Source organism: Acomys minous (assembly GCF_964271855.1).
Source record: "Acomys minous genome assembly, chromosome: 16".
Lineage (NCBI taxonomy): Eukaryota > Metazoa > Chordata > Mammalia > Rodentia > Muridae > Acomys > Acomys minous.
In genome coordinates, this window is record NC_140498.1 from 92,717,404 (window position 1) to 92,732,142 (window position 14,739).

General features: G+C 49.8%; 1 protein-coding gene across 6 annotated transcripts in view; it reads right to left on the minus strand.

Annotated features, from left to right (window-relative positions):
- The window catches only part of CIT (citron rho-interacting serine/threonine kinase), a 168,816-nt gene that overhangs the window by 85,721 nt on the left and 68,356 nt on the right, over positions 1 to 14,739 (minus strand). The window lies entirely within an intron of this gene.

A 14,739-nucleotide genomic window follows, 5' to 3' on the forward strand; every position in this document is an offset into this window, starting at 1 on the left:
CGCCACGCGGCAAAGCAGGCTCCAGCGCGTGCTAGTGGGGTAAAGCCTGCAGAGGGAGGCAAAAGGAAGGCAGGGCCCAGGCAGCTAGACCTGCTGCAGATCCAAGGGAACCTGGGGCCGGAACTGGCTTCTCGGGACCTCAGCTTGCACAACTGTACAGTAGGGTAATGAGAAAAGAACCTGCCACACTGAGAAGTGTCAGCTTTCTCCACACAGCCCTGAGCCTGGCGTGGCTCCCTTCACTGACACACTCAGCAGGCACGAATGCAACACTCTCTCTGCACCCCTAGCGCACAGCAGGGCACATGCTCCTCCTGAAGCTCCCCATCTACGGAGAGCAGACACAATACACCAGGAAGACTCAGAAACACTTATGGATGAGAAAGACGCCTTGAGAGGAGAAGGGGATGTGATCAGATGACGCGGTGGCATAAGTGGGGCTGCAGACCTACCAGGTGGCATTTGAAGGCTGAGATATTTTAGGGACACAAGCTCCAGGGACAAGGGACAGCAGCCACACTGGCCCCAAGGCAGGACAACAAGTCTCACTCCTCCCCCAAGCTTGTCTGTTGCACTGGTTTGTTCTCTGTAAGTAGCCCGTGCCGCTTATGGTGCTGAGTCTCACTCCCTTCCCCAAAGATGCTGGTGTCCAGTCCAGAAGCCACAGAGACCTCACCATGTGGACAGGTTCTGTAGCTGCGGTTAGGTTAAAGGTCTTAAAACTCAGATATTATCCTGGATTACCGGAATAGCTCATATATACTCATAAAGGTCCTCATGGGGGGACAGAAAGCCAAACATGGAGGCCAGGGATATGAACATGCAGCGTCAGGCTGAGGAGGATGGCTAAGTAGGTGAGGTGCTTTGCTGTGCAAGGGTGAAGAACTATGTTAGAACCCCCAGAGCCCACATAAAACAGCGTGCGGGGTTGTGTATGTGTAACCCGGTACTCCATGGTAAGGCGGGCACAGGGACTCCCTGGAAAACCCTGGCCTGTGGAGCCACAAAGTAAGGGGCCCATCTCCAACCATGTGGAAAGCAAGGAACAACACCCAGGGTTGTCCCTGACCTCCACAGAGGTGCCATGAAGTGTGCGCATCTGCATGCACATAGGCAGGTGTGCACACACACACCACACACACATACACACACAAAGATGGCAAACCACTAGCCGCCAGGTCACAAGCAGAAGGACTCTAGGAGCTGGACAAGGCAAGGCAGCTGACTGTCCTCTAAGCCTGTAGGCAGAACCCAGCCTCATCTCAGCTGACTTCAGCCCAGAGACTGCTCACTGAGCTCTGTGACACGCCTGGTTCTACCTGAACACAAGGCATGTTTTAATCATTTATTCCCCCACCTCCCTGAGGCAGATACGGTTTATTATCTTCATGCTATGCACATGGAAAGTGAAGGCCAGTGAGGTTAAGGAGCCTGCTTGGTTGAGAAATGGTTTCTGTTAGTCTACAGGAAGTGGGGGACTGCGGGTGGCTGGGTGAGCCTGATGCCATGCTCAGGAGACATCACAGAAGTCGTGACCAGCTCTGCAGGGAGTGGGCTAGAGGGGCGCTTGCACACATACGTAGGTGCCCTGTGGGTTAGCAGTGGGTGGAAGAGAATCTCCATTCGGGGTAGTGTCCCTCCGTGGTTTAACACTGAGTAAAGGACAAAGTAAAGGCAACAGCAAGCAAAGGTTCCTATGCATGGAGGGACATGGCGATGCCCACTGCGGCCCCATGCTCCCATCTTTGTTGCCTTGGTAACAGGACTGTAGGAGCTGGTTACTGATGAGCACTCTGGCTCTTCCCAGCAGGTGAAAGTCCGGTTTCTGCTGCCCCAGACTACTTCTCAACCTAAAAGAGGTCAGCCCCCTGCAGCAGTGTGAGGCATCTCTCCCAGTGATGAGGCTGGAGTGACAAGACTGACTCACTGGCAGCCAAGCGAACCAGCACCCAGAGCCAGGCTGTTCTGTGTACAACCAGACCTGTCACTGATGAGCTATGTGACCTCCCTGAACCTCAGGTTTCTCACCTGTAACATGGGTGTAGTTCTCAAGCAACTTGAGAGTCCTCACGACAACTAAGTGACACAGAGCACACAGAGACCTAGGCACATCCCTGGCATACTGAGGGTTTGACAAGTGTCAACCACTACTATGACTGCTGCCGTTTTTATTACAATCCCTGCAACTTTGCAAACAGCACATGCCTCACAGGCCTTAAACAGTCGCTTGAAATGGTAACTAACACTCAGGGGCTGAATGTGCTGTGTGCTATTCTCCACATCAAGACAAACAGTGATTATTCATAGAAATGGGCAACAGGATTCAAATCCAGAAATAAATCTTTTTTTTTTTTAACTCTCACATTGGGTTAGACATTTTTACACTTCTCACAAGCCTACTTCCTAGCCAAGATGCTCGCACACGCGCGCGCGCACACATACATACTCGCACACAAACACATGCGCACACAATCACATGCACACGTACACATGCATGCACAGGAAGAGTCTAATCCTGTCTTCACAGGGCTTGCTTGGCGTGGTCTTGAGTCTCCCTCCTTCCTGGCTGCACTTTGATGCCACAGGGCAGCTGAGGAGACAGAGATGGTCCCTAGTCCTTCAGTAATCAAGGGATCCATCACATCCATCAGGGATGACCACACAGGCCCAGTTCTCTGCACCCAAGCACACACCAGCACCCTTTTAGAAACCAGCTGCATAGGTTTTGTGATGGTGGAGTGGGCTGTGGCTCCCAGAACTTAATGCCACATGGAGGGAGGGCTCCAGCAGCGTTTAATGTTGAATGTTCGCTGGTGTGGGTACAAAACAGATTGCTTATTCACCAAAAGAGAAAGAAAGAAAAAGTGTTTCTAGGTCACTGGTTAATAGGGCCCAGAATCCAGGAGACAAGCACTCACAGGAGACAATGCAGCCGTCACCCCACGTCCGACTTGCTCACTCTGCTATTTTGATGCCTGACAAATGTTCACATTTAAGAGTTCTAAGTACAGCAATTAAGAGCCCTTCAGAATAAATATGCTAAAGAAACCTTTTTTTTTTTAAAGAATAAATAAAAATCACATCTAAAAAAAGCTCTGGTAGGACGCTGTGACTAAACTCAGCCTGAAGCAACAATGCATAAACAATGAGGGGGTATGGAGGGCAAAGGTCAAGGCAGCTTTGGGCAACTCCTGGTATCTCAGCCCAGATGGTTATTAGCATCACCTGGAGCTGGGGATGAGGCCCACCAAGCCCAACGGAGCCAGGGCAGTGCCATTTTCATTCCACTCCACAATGGTTTCAATGGAGAGTCAGGACTGACAACAGGGACACTAATTAGGAGAGCGTGCTTATGGATTCAAGTCAAGGCTTTCAAAGCTCCGGTATGGCCAGCTTCAGGGCTGCCTTCCATGTGGCGCTTTGGTCAGGTCATGTGACTTTGTGGTCACTCCTTTAGAATTTCAGGACAAGTACAAGTGTCAGACAATAATTAAGAATAGTATTCTGTATTGTTTAATATGCTCATTGCTTTATGTGTGCAGTACATGTGAGTACCATGATGCGCATGCGTAAAGCAGAGGACATCTTTAGGGAATTGTTTTTTTCCTTCCACCATGTGGGTCCCAACAATCAAACTCAAGTCACCATGCTCACTTACAACAAGCACATTTTCCAGCTGAGCCACTTGACTGGCTTAGTATGTAGCCTAAGCTGGCCTCAAGTACACGACCCTCCTAGTCCAGCTGGGATGCCCAACTTTGTGAGTGAATTTGACTATAGCATCTCCATGAATTTCTACGCTAAAGCCAGACACAGCTCACACAGACTTGACCTGTATCTCTTATCCAACTAAGGCAATTCAATTCATAGTGGCAGTGACAAGCTCAAAACAGAAACTATTATTTATTTAAAATTTATATCTGAGTGTTTTGCCTGAGACAGTATGTGCACCAGGTGCTCTCAGGAGCCTGAAGAATCCAGAAGACAGGGTCAGATCTCCTGGAACCAGAGTTAGAAGTGGCTCTAAGTACCATATGGGTGCTGGGAACCAAACCTGGGCCCTCTGAAAGAGCAGCAAGGGCACTTCACCATGGAGCCATCTCTCCAGCCCCTAGACCACATGCCCCACAAGCATTCTAAAACATCATCTCAAGCCATGTTCTCCAGGCCTGTCACTGGCCATTGCAAAGCAACAGTGGATGGTGACTGACGGTGGCGTTTCCAGGAACTGACCATAAGGGAAACATCAGCTTGAGCTCTCATCCAAACTCACCGGGAGCCACCAAACAGCACCACACACAGCTTTGGGTTTCCAACATCAAGTCTCCAGTCTAAGGTCTTCCCAAAATACAAGCAGGGCATTATTTAAAGTTGCTATTGTTGAAGTAAAGTTTTAAAAACAAAATAAAACCATTCCTCTATGGGGTACTTCATCAGAATTCTGAGGTCTTAGTATGTGCCTGTGGCCCAGAACTGCAGAAAAGAAGTGATGAAATGAGACATACATGCAGGAAAACATTCAACACAAAATAAAGGAATAAATCTAATCTTTAAAAACAGTTTAATCCTCTCCTGCAGCCCGTAGCTCCTACCCTGGATACATTCAGTAATATTTAGAAGTTCTTTAATTTTAATGGTGAGAGCAGGGCAGGGCAGGGACAGGGGTGTGTAGAGGGGAGCGGAGAGGAAGGGGGAGGGGAGGTGCTCCTGGCATTCATTGTGAAGAAGCCAGAGATACTGCTCAACAATCTATACCTACAGGAGGAACCTATGGGAATTATCCAGCCCAAAATGTCACAAATGCCAAACTGAGAAGCCCTAATATGGAGACTGCAAGGTAAAGCCTCCATTTCTCACCTCAGAGACCGTCCAGGAGGGACAAGAAACACCAACCCTGCCCTGAGTGGAGTATCACTTGCGAGCATGCTGTGTGCAAGCACTTCACAGACCACCTCACCAGATCTCTGAGATCCTATGGGACAGGGTTTACCATCCTCACAGCACGGCTGATTTTAAAGCCTCTACACACACTTACCCTATCTGAGTATCAGGCAGTTAAAAGTAGAGGGGTCTACAATCCACGGTTGTGAGTTCAAATCTCAACTACTTGGCTAGATGCACTGGACAAACAAACAATGCTGAGGATGTTCAGGTAGACAAAGTCACAAAGGAAAGTGAGGGAAGGGCCATGCAGGATACAGTGACCTCTATCCATGAGTGACTGCATTTGTTGCTAAGTCTGAGCTCAAGACAGCCTAGGAACCCAAAAGCCACTAGAAGCCGTGTCGGTTTATAGCCACGCCAGACACACAAGCAACTCTCTCTCCACAGCTCCATGGCTGGGGGAAAGGGCCAATTAAGCTGAGAAACAGCATAGATGTCAGAAGCCTAGGCCAGTTCACACTCTGGACTGGATGAGACCCAGTACAATGAAGATGCTAATAAAAGAATACGCAGCCTGCCCACACCTTGCTTGCCTACTCCGGCCCCAAGCCCTACCCCATCCCACACCCCACCACACTACATCCCCCACCACACCCCCGGCCATATCTCGGATGCACAGCCAGTTGCCCCCAGGGAGGGGAGCCGCTCCTCTGAGCAGCGGGTGCATGCAGCCGCCCACCCACACACAGCAGTGCTGTCTCTTCCAGCACCAAGCCAAGTTTGGGTTTTCCTTTTATTCCCCAGCTTCTATTTTCTAGAAAAATTTACTCTGAAATCAACATCTCTTCCTAATATATACATCTGCTTTATAATTACAGAGTCCCAAAGAGCGCTGAGAGAGAGGACAGTGCGAGACAGAGAGAGAAAGTGAGGTTTCCCAGCCCTCTACAGCCTCAAGAGCATGTTTGTTTAACATATTACATTCTACCCCAAAACTGTTTTATGAAACCTCTACACTTAAGAAATATGATAAAATGCAGTTTCCCCAATGATGTGCCTATAAATAACCCACATAACTAAGGAGAATCCGTGGTCGCTATTAACAGACTACTTCCCATCTTGAGACACCAGTGAGCACCTCCACCCTACCTACGGGAGCGTGGAGTGGGGCATCTCTAAGCCCTGGGCCTAGAATCTTGTGCAAGCACCAAGCCATCCATCTGCTTCCTTAGGAAGCCTACCCCTGCCTGAGAACTCTGTCGCCTGATAACAGACCACAGGTCACACATGCTTCAGAGACAGCCAATGTAGAGACTCGATGCTAAAACCAGCATCGTTGAAATTAGCTCAGCTGAGGGCCTCACCTTAATTGTGGCCAATGGCACTAAAAATATATGTAACCGCAAGCTGTAACGTGGTACAAGAGAATTTAAAACCCGTCAGCATTCTGTTTCCAAAAATACACTGGCTTTTAAGATTGTACATTCTGAAATTTATGAACTAACTTTATAAGCCCACTTTAAAATACACAGTGGTGCCCATCGCAGGCTCTGGGAAATGTGAAAAATGCCACTCTCCTGGGAGCTCCAGACTGCACCTGGCTTTAGGGTGCTGCACACATGCACACTCAGATAAGCAACCACACACACCCCACCACAGCTGCCACCACCACCAATGGGTTCCAGATGAAGGAGAACATTTGCTCTAGAAAGATTAATAGGCAAAAACCACTTATCAAAACTCTCACTATTCATAAAAATATAGCCAGGCATGGGATTTTTTTTTTAATACCATTTCCGGCTCCGAGTGAGCGAGTCACTTTGTAGACTCTGTTGACATATCCCTACCACGTCTCTGAATGAATGCAACCACTTAATTACTCCTTCCTGAATTCAACTCTTATCCCTTCTTCCATCTACCCTCCAAAAATGGTCAGAGAGATCCTTTGTAAAATGAGATTTGCCACGTCTTCCTCAGTGTAACCCCATGTGTGTTAGGTGCTCTGACCTCCACCACACATTGCCCAGCGCTCCGACAGGCTCTCTGTTGGCTGGCCACTCACAAGGCTGTGGTCCTCGCTTCACAAGGCTGCCTCTCCTCTTCTACAGGAGCAACCTTCTCACTTGCCATCAAGAAGCAACTCTCTGGCCTTCTGATAGATGGTACTCATGGAGGTGGGGCTTTTGGCATCCTTGTGTTCACTGTTGAATCCTCAGGGCCTAGAAACTACAGGCGCATAGTAGGACAGCACAACTCTGCTAAGTGAATGAGCAAATGAACAAATGTTCACCTGTACCACCAGGATATGAGCCCTGTGAAGAAAGAGACTCACTGCGATGGCTGGCCTCCAGGGCAGGGCTTGGTACCTCACAGGAGCTCAGTGCAGACTTGTAGATTAGCCCACAGGTGGTCAGGAGTGTCACCCCAGTTAACTCAACCTTCCCTAATGGCCTCCTAGTTTTCACCTCAAGGAGGCCTGACTAAGACGTCTAAATTGGCCACCCCACTTTGGTCTCCATTTTGGTCTGATGTCTACAGAGCCCCGGGCACCATCTAAATGCCTCTTGTGTATGGTAGCTTCCTGAGGACATGGGCAGCATCTGTCCTGTTCACATTTACACCCATGAGGCCTAGAACTGTGGATCCGTTAATCTAGTGAATGAATGAATGAATGAATGAATGAATGAACAACATGTAGGCGACATGCAGGTGCAGTACATAGAGCATCATGGACAAAGGAATCCAAAGTGAGAATTTCTGTGCAGGGTTGAGGCTGTACTGAAAGTTTTCCAGCCCTGACATCAGGGAAGCCATGCTTGGTTCTGGGTAGCAAACAGGTGACATCTTTGTTGGGCACAGGGCACAAGGTTCAGGGCTACTGCAACTGCAAAGTGTGTTGTGGGATCTGCAGGCTTAGCTGATGCATCATGGGCTCTGTTAGGAGTAGATATTAGGGCATCTGTCTGTCAGGCACCCCACACAGAACTGAATTCTTTCAATGGACAGAAACCAGCAAAATGTCTTTACCAAGTGGAAGCACACAGGAAAAGAGAGCAGACGCAGCCTGGCTCCTGCCACACACCTCAGTAACAACAGCCACATAAAGTGAACGCCTGCTCTGCTCCAGACACGAACTTTGAGACTGCCATCCCTCTCAACAGGAAACTTCCCAGGCAGACACCACCACACCCGCAGCGGGCAGCAGGAGCACACTGACTCTGCAAGAAGCTAAATGTCTCCTTCACAAAACTGTCTGCCTGTCTGATTCTCAAGCCTGGACTTTCCATACGGGTGCTACAGTTTAGTCCCCCAAAATAAAGAATGCCTCTGTGAGTTCTAAAACTAAAGGGGTGAGCTGTGCAAACTTCAGAGAGGACCCAGGCTTGGTCATCTCCAGCTTTATTATCAAAACGTGATAGCTATTGTTGAGCTATGTCACAGTACTTACTAAACACTTAGAATCACACCGTATAGGTGACTCCTCCAGAGTGTTGTTCCTTCACTGTGTCTTTTTAGACAGATGTTTCACTCTCACATGAACTAGCAAAGCCATGACTGCTAGAGGTCATGTGGTGGGTACAAAGGTCTGGAGTAATCAGACGTGGGCCCAGGTCTTAGATCTGTTGCGGTCCTCCAGGTAACTTCCCTGAGTCTGGGTGTCTTTAAAGTGAACTCTGTATGGCACGGCTGTGAGACAATGCATGGAAAGTCCTTAGAATAAATAGTTCTGGGCCCACAGGACGTGCTCAGGAGACATTGGGCAGTTTATACAGTGGTACAACCCAGACCACTTTAATCAATTCAATCTGACAAAAGTTTAACTTGCCAGGGTAAAGTCCTGTCCTCAGTGACCTGGGCAGTCTGGCCAGATCTAAGGGACAAAAGAAGGTAGGACCGGGAACACAGGCAAGGGTCTTGGCACACAAAGCTTGAAAGTCAAGTTCAAGAGAGGCCATTAATTCTGTGCACACCAAGATGCTGCTGAAGGTCCCCACAAGAGAATTACATCAGCCAGCTGTAGCTTTGGAGGAATTCCACTCTGTGGAAAATGGATTACAGCCAGGGAAGCCAGAGGCAGAGGGCTCGCTCGCAGTCTCCTGCACCAGTCTGAGCAGTGACCACCTGGGTGATGATGAGGACAGAAGAATGGGCCCAGATGTGAGTGTCATCAGAGGGGCAACGCAGAGGCCTTGCCAACGGTGGAGATGCAAGAGGCAGACTTAAGTGATTAAGGTGACACCATTTTCTTGCCTAGAAGCGGGAGGGGTACTGTCTTACATGATGAAGAGGAGGGGCATGGGGAAGCAGGAGCTGAAGTCAGGGATGAAAGGGCTTGCTCACAGGACAGCCCATGTTTCAAGGGCCCAAACAGAACAGTCACAAAATCCTGAAGGAGGAGTCAGAGATGAGAGACGGGAAGAAACCAAGAGCCCAGGACCCAGAGAACAGACTAGAAACCTCTCCAGACAAGGGCTGACTAACAGTCCAGCAGCTTGCTTTGTTGGCTGAGGGTAGTCAATAGCTTTTGAGATGGTACTTATACCGTAGGGATGGGGAGAGGAAAAAGAAAAAAAAAAAAGAGGACTAAGCACATATGATTCTTTCAGGAGGTTCATCAGAGGCCAGGAGGCAAAGGCAAAGAAAGCAAAGAGAGCCAAGAGGAATCTGCTCTGGCAAAGGAAGAGTTGCCAAGCTTGGGAACATGAAGCTCACTCAGGCAATGGCTCCCTTCTCAAGTGACCCAGGACAACCAAGCAAACTAGTCTGTGGGGGGCACCAAAGCACACACTTGACAGACCCGCTAGAGCCTGAGCTTCAGGGTTGGGATCTGAGTTCCTAAGGGTGTCTTTAAGACAAATGAGATGGTGGTAAAATGGTCCTACCAAGGCTGAGAGGCTCAGTGTTGAGTGGAGAACAACAGGGTGCGGTGAGCCAGAGGACACGGTGCACTTGACTAGAGAGACTGGAAATGAGCGAGAGGAGGAGAAAACCCAGGACAACACCCAGAGGTGCGCACCAGCTTAAGATCGAGCTGACGGCAGGAGACGAACAGCACCTGAGGGCAGTGACTACCAAGTGGCTTGGATACGGTGGATGGGTGACTTGGGGACCACAAGAGGAGGCTGTCGTTGTTGACTACTAAAAAAAAATCCCAGATAGGATTTCTTGTAATAGGGATGTGGGTAGCAAGCACAGTACCAAGGTATGGCTGGATGAAGAAGGAAACAATCCTCTCTCTCTCTCTCTCTCTCTCTCTCTCTCTCTCTCTCTCTCTCTCTCTCTGTGTGTGTGTGTGTGTGTGTGTGTCTGTGTGTGTCTGTGTCTGTGTGCCTGTGTGTGTGTGTGTTGGTTTGTGTATGCATGCCACAGCATGTATTATGGAGATCAGATGGCAACCCTGGGCCTTGGTCCTCACCTTGCTTGAGACACGGTCTTGAGTTCCTATTGAGGAGCCAGGTGCTCCGCCCTGAGAGCCTCCAGAGCCTCCATCTCACCTCACCACAGGAGCTGTGATGACAGATGGACGCTCTCATGCCTAACTTTTCATGCACTCTAGGGAAAACGGGCTTTAATAGAAGGCTCCCCCAACGCCTCCAAAGCAGTTCAATAACAACCAGCAGGACCCATAGGAGAAGCCTCCCTCCCCTCACAGGAGCTTAGACGGGAGGCAACTGCAAGTACAAAAGTCATCAAGGTCAGTGCTATTTCCTGTCCTCAAGGAAGAATGTGAGTGGTCACAAATGCATGTGCACATGCATGTAGGCGCGCGCACACACACACACACACACACACACACACACACACACACACACACACGCAGGTTAAGTGTCTCTAAATGAGAACCCTGAGACCTAGGCAGCCCATCTAGCTCAACAAACCCAAAAAGGCCCAAAACAAAAGCAACATTTGCCCTGCATGTCATCTGTCTTCACACCTGCCCCAGCTTCATGGAGCTTCACTCCCCAAAATGGCATCTATCTCTGACAAACCTGTGAAACTGGGCACCCTACAAGCACTGCCTGACTTCTCCCATGAGGCATTTATACGGCACAGCAAAATAGCACAGTGGTCAAGAGACTCTGGTGCCCCACATCGTCTGGACTTGAAGCACTTGGACAAGCTCACAAGTGGGAGAAGGGTGACCGTGCTTCCTCCGGGACACTGTGTTAAGTGGGTAGCTCTGCGTGCAGGGCTTCGAGCGGAGCCTGAGGGCGGATCACCTCAGGGTGGGGTGCACCTGTGAGGGACAGGCTGCAGGACTCTCGGGCCCTCTCCTCCTTCCCCTCCACTGACCCAAATCCACGTCTTCTACAGAGAAGACCCCTAACCCTAACCCTCCATCAGTGCATGGGTAAGCTCAGTTCCAGCATGCATAGTCACTGGGGCCCACATGGCTTCCTGTGTCTCGGACCATGGGGACCAACGGGACCCAGCCTGCATGGGGCAATGGACAGGCGTTCCAAGAAAGATCACCACTGCTCGTTTAGCAAGAAAGCATGGGTTGGCTTCGCTCCTAAAGTAGTTTAAGGAGTGAAGGGCCTATCAAGACCCTGTCTTCTTCATTCACCCTGATACGCCACAGCTAAGGTGCCTGCTCAGTTCTATGAACTGTTCCAACAAACCTGCCATGGTATCATCAGCTCGATGAGGGTGTGCCCACCTGGACTTAACCTTGTCCTTCTGCCTTCTAATCTACCCCTCCACAAAGAGCACCTCTTGTCAGGAGAATGTTAACTCTTGTAGTTGGCCACAACATTTAAGCATTTCCAGGAGAAAGCCTCCCAAGGCCTGGAGAGCCGAGTTTGAGTCTGGCCTGACTTGGAACTCCGTAGTTACTGCTGAGTCCTTTCATAGCCCCTTGGCACATATGGAAGAGTTCTATGTAAATATAGACTGGCGTGTTAGAGATAACAAGAGACAGAACCATGGACAGTCACTAAGGTCTTTTCACTTTATGTTTCGTTCCATCCTCCTAGGAAGGCATCCTGGTTGCCATGTTACCATTGAGGAAATTACCATGTGAAGAACTACCAGCCATAAAAGGAAGAGGCACTGAAAACTGGGCGTCTGATCTTCCACCATGCCTCAAGGGATGGCTCAATCCCTGTATCTCCAGATCCAGTAGAAGGAAAGTGCCCAGAGGGCAAAGGGAAGACAGTGCCCCTTCCAAAGACAGCTCACTCAGATCCTTCAACACACAAATCCAGCCTCATCAAGATCACATGGCCTTGTAGAAACACCCTGACTTGATCAGAGATAACGAGGCTGTCCAGGAAGATGACGGGAGGACATAAGGAAACTTGCCCTGTGCAGACAGAAGAGGGAGGTGCTGTTTTTAAACCTTCCACTCACTAGTTTCTCTTTCTACCCTACCATTGTTCAAGCAAATGGGGGCTCTAGGCGTGCAAAGCATGGGAATTGAGTCTGGGTCCCTCTTGAGCAAAAAGGAGAAAGGTTGGGCTGGGATATAACTCAAAGGATGCTGTGGTAGAGTGCTCGCTTAGCACGGTCAAGGCCCTTTTGGTTCAATGCCCAGCATCATTGGGGGTGGGAGAGACATGAAGAGAGTCACTGGGCAGATGCTCTCCAGAGCTAACCTCACCAGAGACAGTCAGCCAAACGATTCCGGTGCTCGCCAAGCTCCCCTGCTCTCAACTTGGGCAGTAAGGGACTCCCCCTGCACCTCACTTGTCAAGACACTTGCTAAATATAAAATTAAGAGTGTGCTCAATGGCTGGCTTAAACATAGTCTGGGGTGCCCTGCAAAAAAAAGAGAGAGAGGCTAAAATGTGAGGAGCAACCAGAGACAACAGTATGAATCGTCCTTGAGGCCACAGTCTCTGGAAAGTCCTCGCTCATTCAGCCCCACATCTGAATGTCTCATTGAGTTCACTGGTGACAAATCTGGGGTCAATTTCCCTAGCACAGCACTAAGTAGCATCTGCAGTTTCCTCGGTGGTGTGAAGATCGAGTAACAGCAGCATAAATAAAAAGCTGTGATGTTGAAAACAAGAAGCAGGAGAATGGAAACCAGGGAGAAAGCTGAGTCCACTGGAGGGCAAAGGTGGTACCCAGAGGCGATGCCACGGAGGCAATGCCACGGCCTGCAGAGAGCTCTGGGACTGCCCAGCTATGGAGCTGCAGGAGCTGCTGAGCAATGTCAGCCCGGTCTGTTTTATTGGCTTCCCAACTAACTATGATCCAGCATGCCCGGGGTCACCTACAGCCAACAGGTGGGCAGGATTTCTAGAATGCTGCTGTAGGTTTCACCCACTGCCCCATCCCTGGCAAAGAAGCCAGGTCCAACAACAGCACCACAGAGCAAGACCTGAGACGGAAGAAAAGCTGCTGTCTCCAGCCCTGAACTGCCATGGAAAAAGCATTAGTTCCCCAAAGATAAGAAGCCTCCAGTTACATCGTCCAGATAACAAATGCACTGCTTGCTTATACGGAATTTTACTTTTATGAGGATCTTAATTAAACATTCTGTTGGGGCGCAAATGGGAGCTCAGCTGATGCATTAGGGAGAGGTTTTTGGATGGCCAGAGGTGAAATCAAAAACCTTCAAATTCAGAAAGCTATACACACATTCCAGGGGAAAGGCTCATGAGTAAAGTCAGCCATCAATTGTGTACCCGGTGCCTGGGCCCTGGTGCTGAGACGCCCCTATGACGGACCTCTCTTTACTCCGCTCTCTGAGAAGCAGAACGATGCAATCAGAGTCTTCCTGAACAACAAGCAGTCAATCACACTCTGCTTCAGAGTGGCCTCGGCACCTGGGCCCCCTCACAGCACCCCACTCTGCCCCCGGGCCCCCTCACGGCACCCCCTCTCTGCCCCTGGGCCCCCTCACACCACCCCCCGACACTGCCCCCGAAACCTCATTCCCTCAAGGCCTCTCGGGCTTTTCAGATCACTGATCAACACTCTGGCACAGCTTTCTCTCAACACATCCAGCCGGCTGCTAACCAGACCGGCAGCTCCTCACACATCCCCAGTGTCCGGATCTGTGACCTTCAGTGTGCCGACTGTGTCAAGGTTACACTGCCCACTAACTCTGTGCACCCTTCACCATCCGGCCTCCACTCCTGCCTGGGTCCTGGACACCAATGCCAAACCCCCTAGCCCTGCTTGGGCCAATGCAAATCAGACTGATGGCACATTCAACAGCTAGTTAGATTGCTGCCTCCCCTGCCATCCTCCAGGCTGCTTTGGGTGGTAGAGCAGATCAGCAAGAAAGACATACCTCATAATGCCAACATCCACCTGGGTCTTAGACCCAGACCTCTAGCAAGCTGATAAAGAGAGGCCACCCTGGCAGTTCTTGTTGTAAAAGACCCCTGTTGAAAATCAAGACTCGCCCTGCTTATATCAAATGCTCGATTCCCTGTAAAAATCTGATGTCCTTTTAAGAACCTCAGAATTGTACCTGTGGGGTGACATCGTCCAGGAACCAAAAAGATATCCCTTCAAATCAATATCTAAGCTACAAGCACAACAAACAGGTAATGAATGTGCCTGATATATATATTCTTCTCCTAAGTGGGCAGCAACTAGTTACCCAACATTGCCCCCAGGGCCTCAGTGTGAGGAAGCCGGTGAGTCTGGAGACCAACACAGCTGCTCTGAGACCTTCCTGGGGGAGCCTGCCTCCCCGAAAACGGCATGTCAGGTAGCTCCCACATCCCAAGGCAGCTGATTTTTACATAAATTCTAGGCGTCTGGAAAACAGGACCCTCCAAGTAAGCCTAGGCTGCGGCATCTTTGAATTGCTTCATCCAAGACCGGAGAATGATTCCCAGGCCGAGAGGCTTACAGAAATATTTCTATTTCTAATACTGGTTGCCTAGTTTG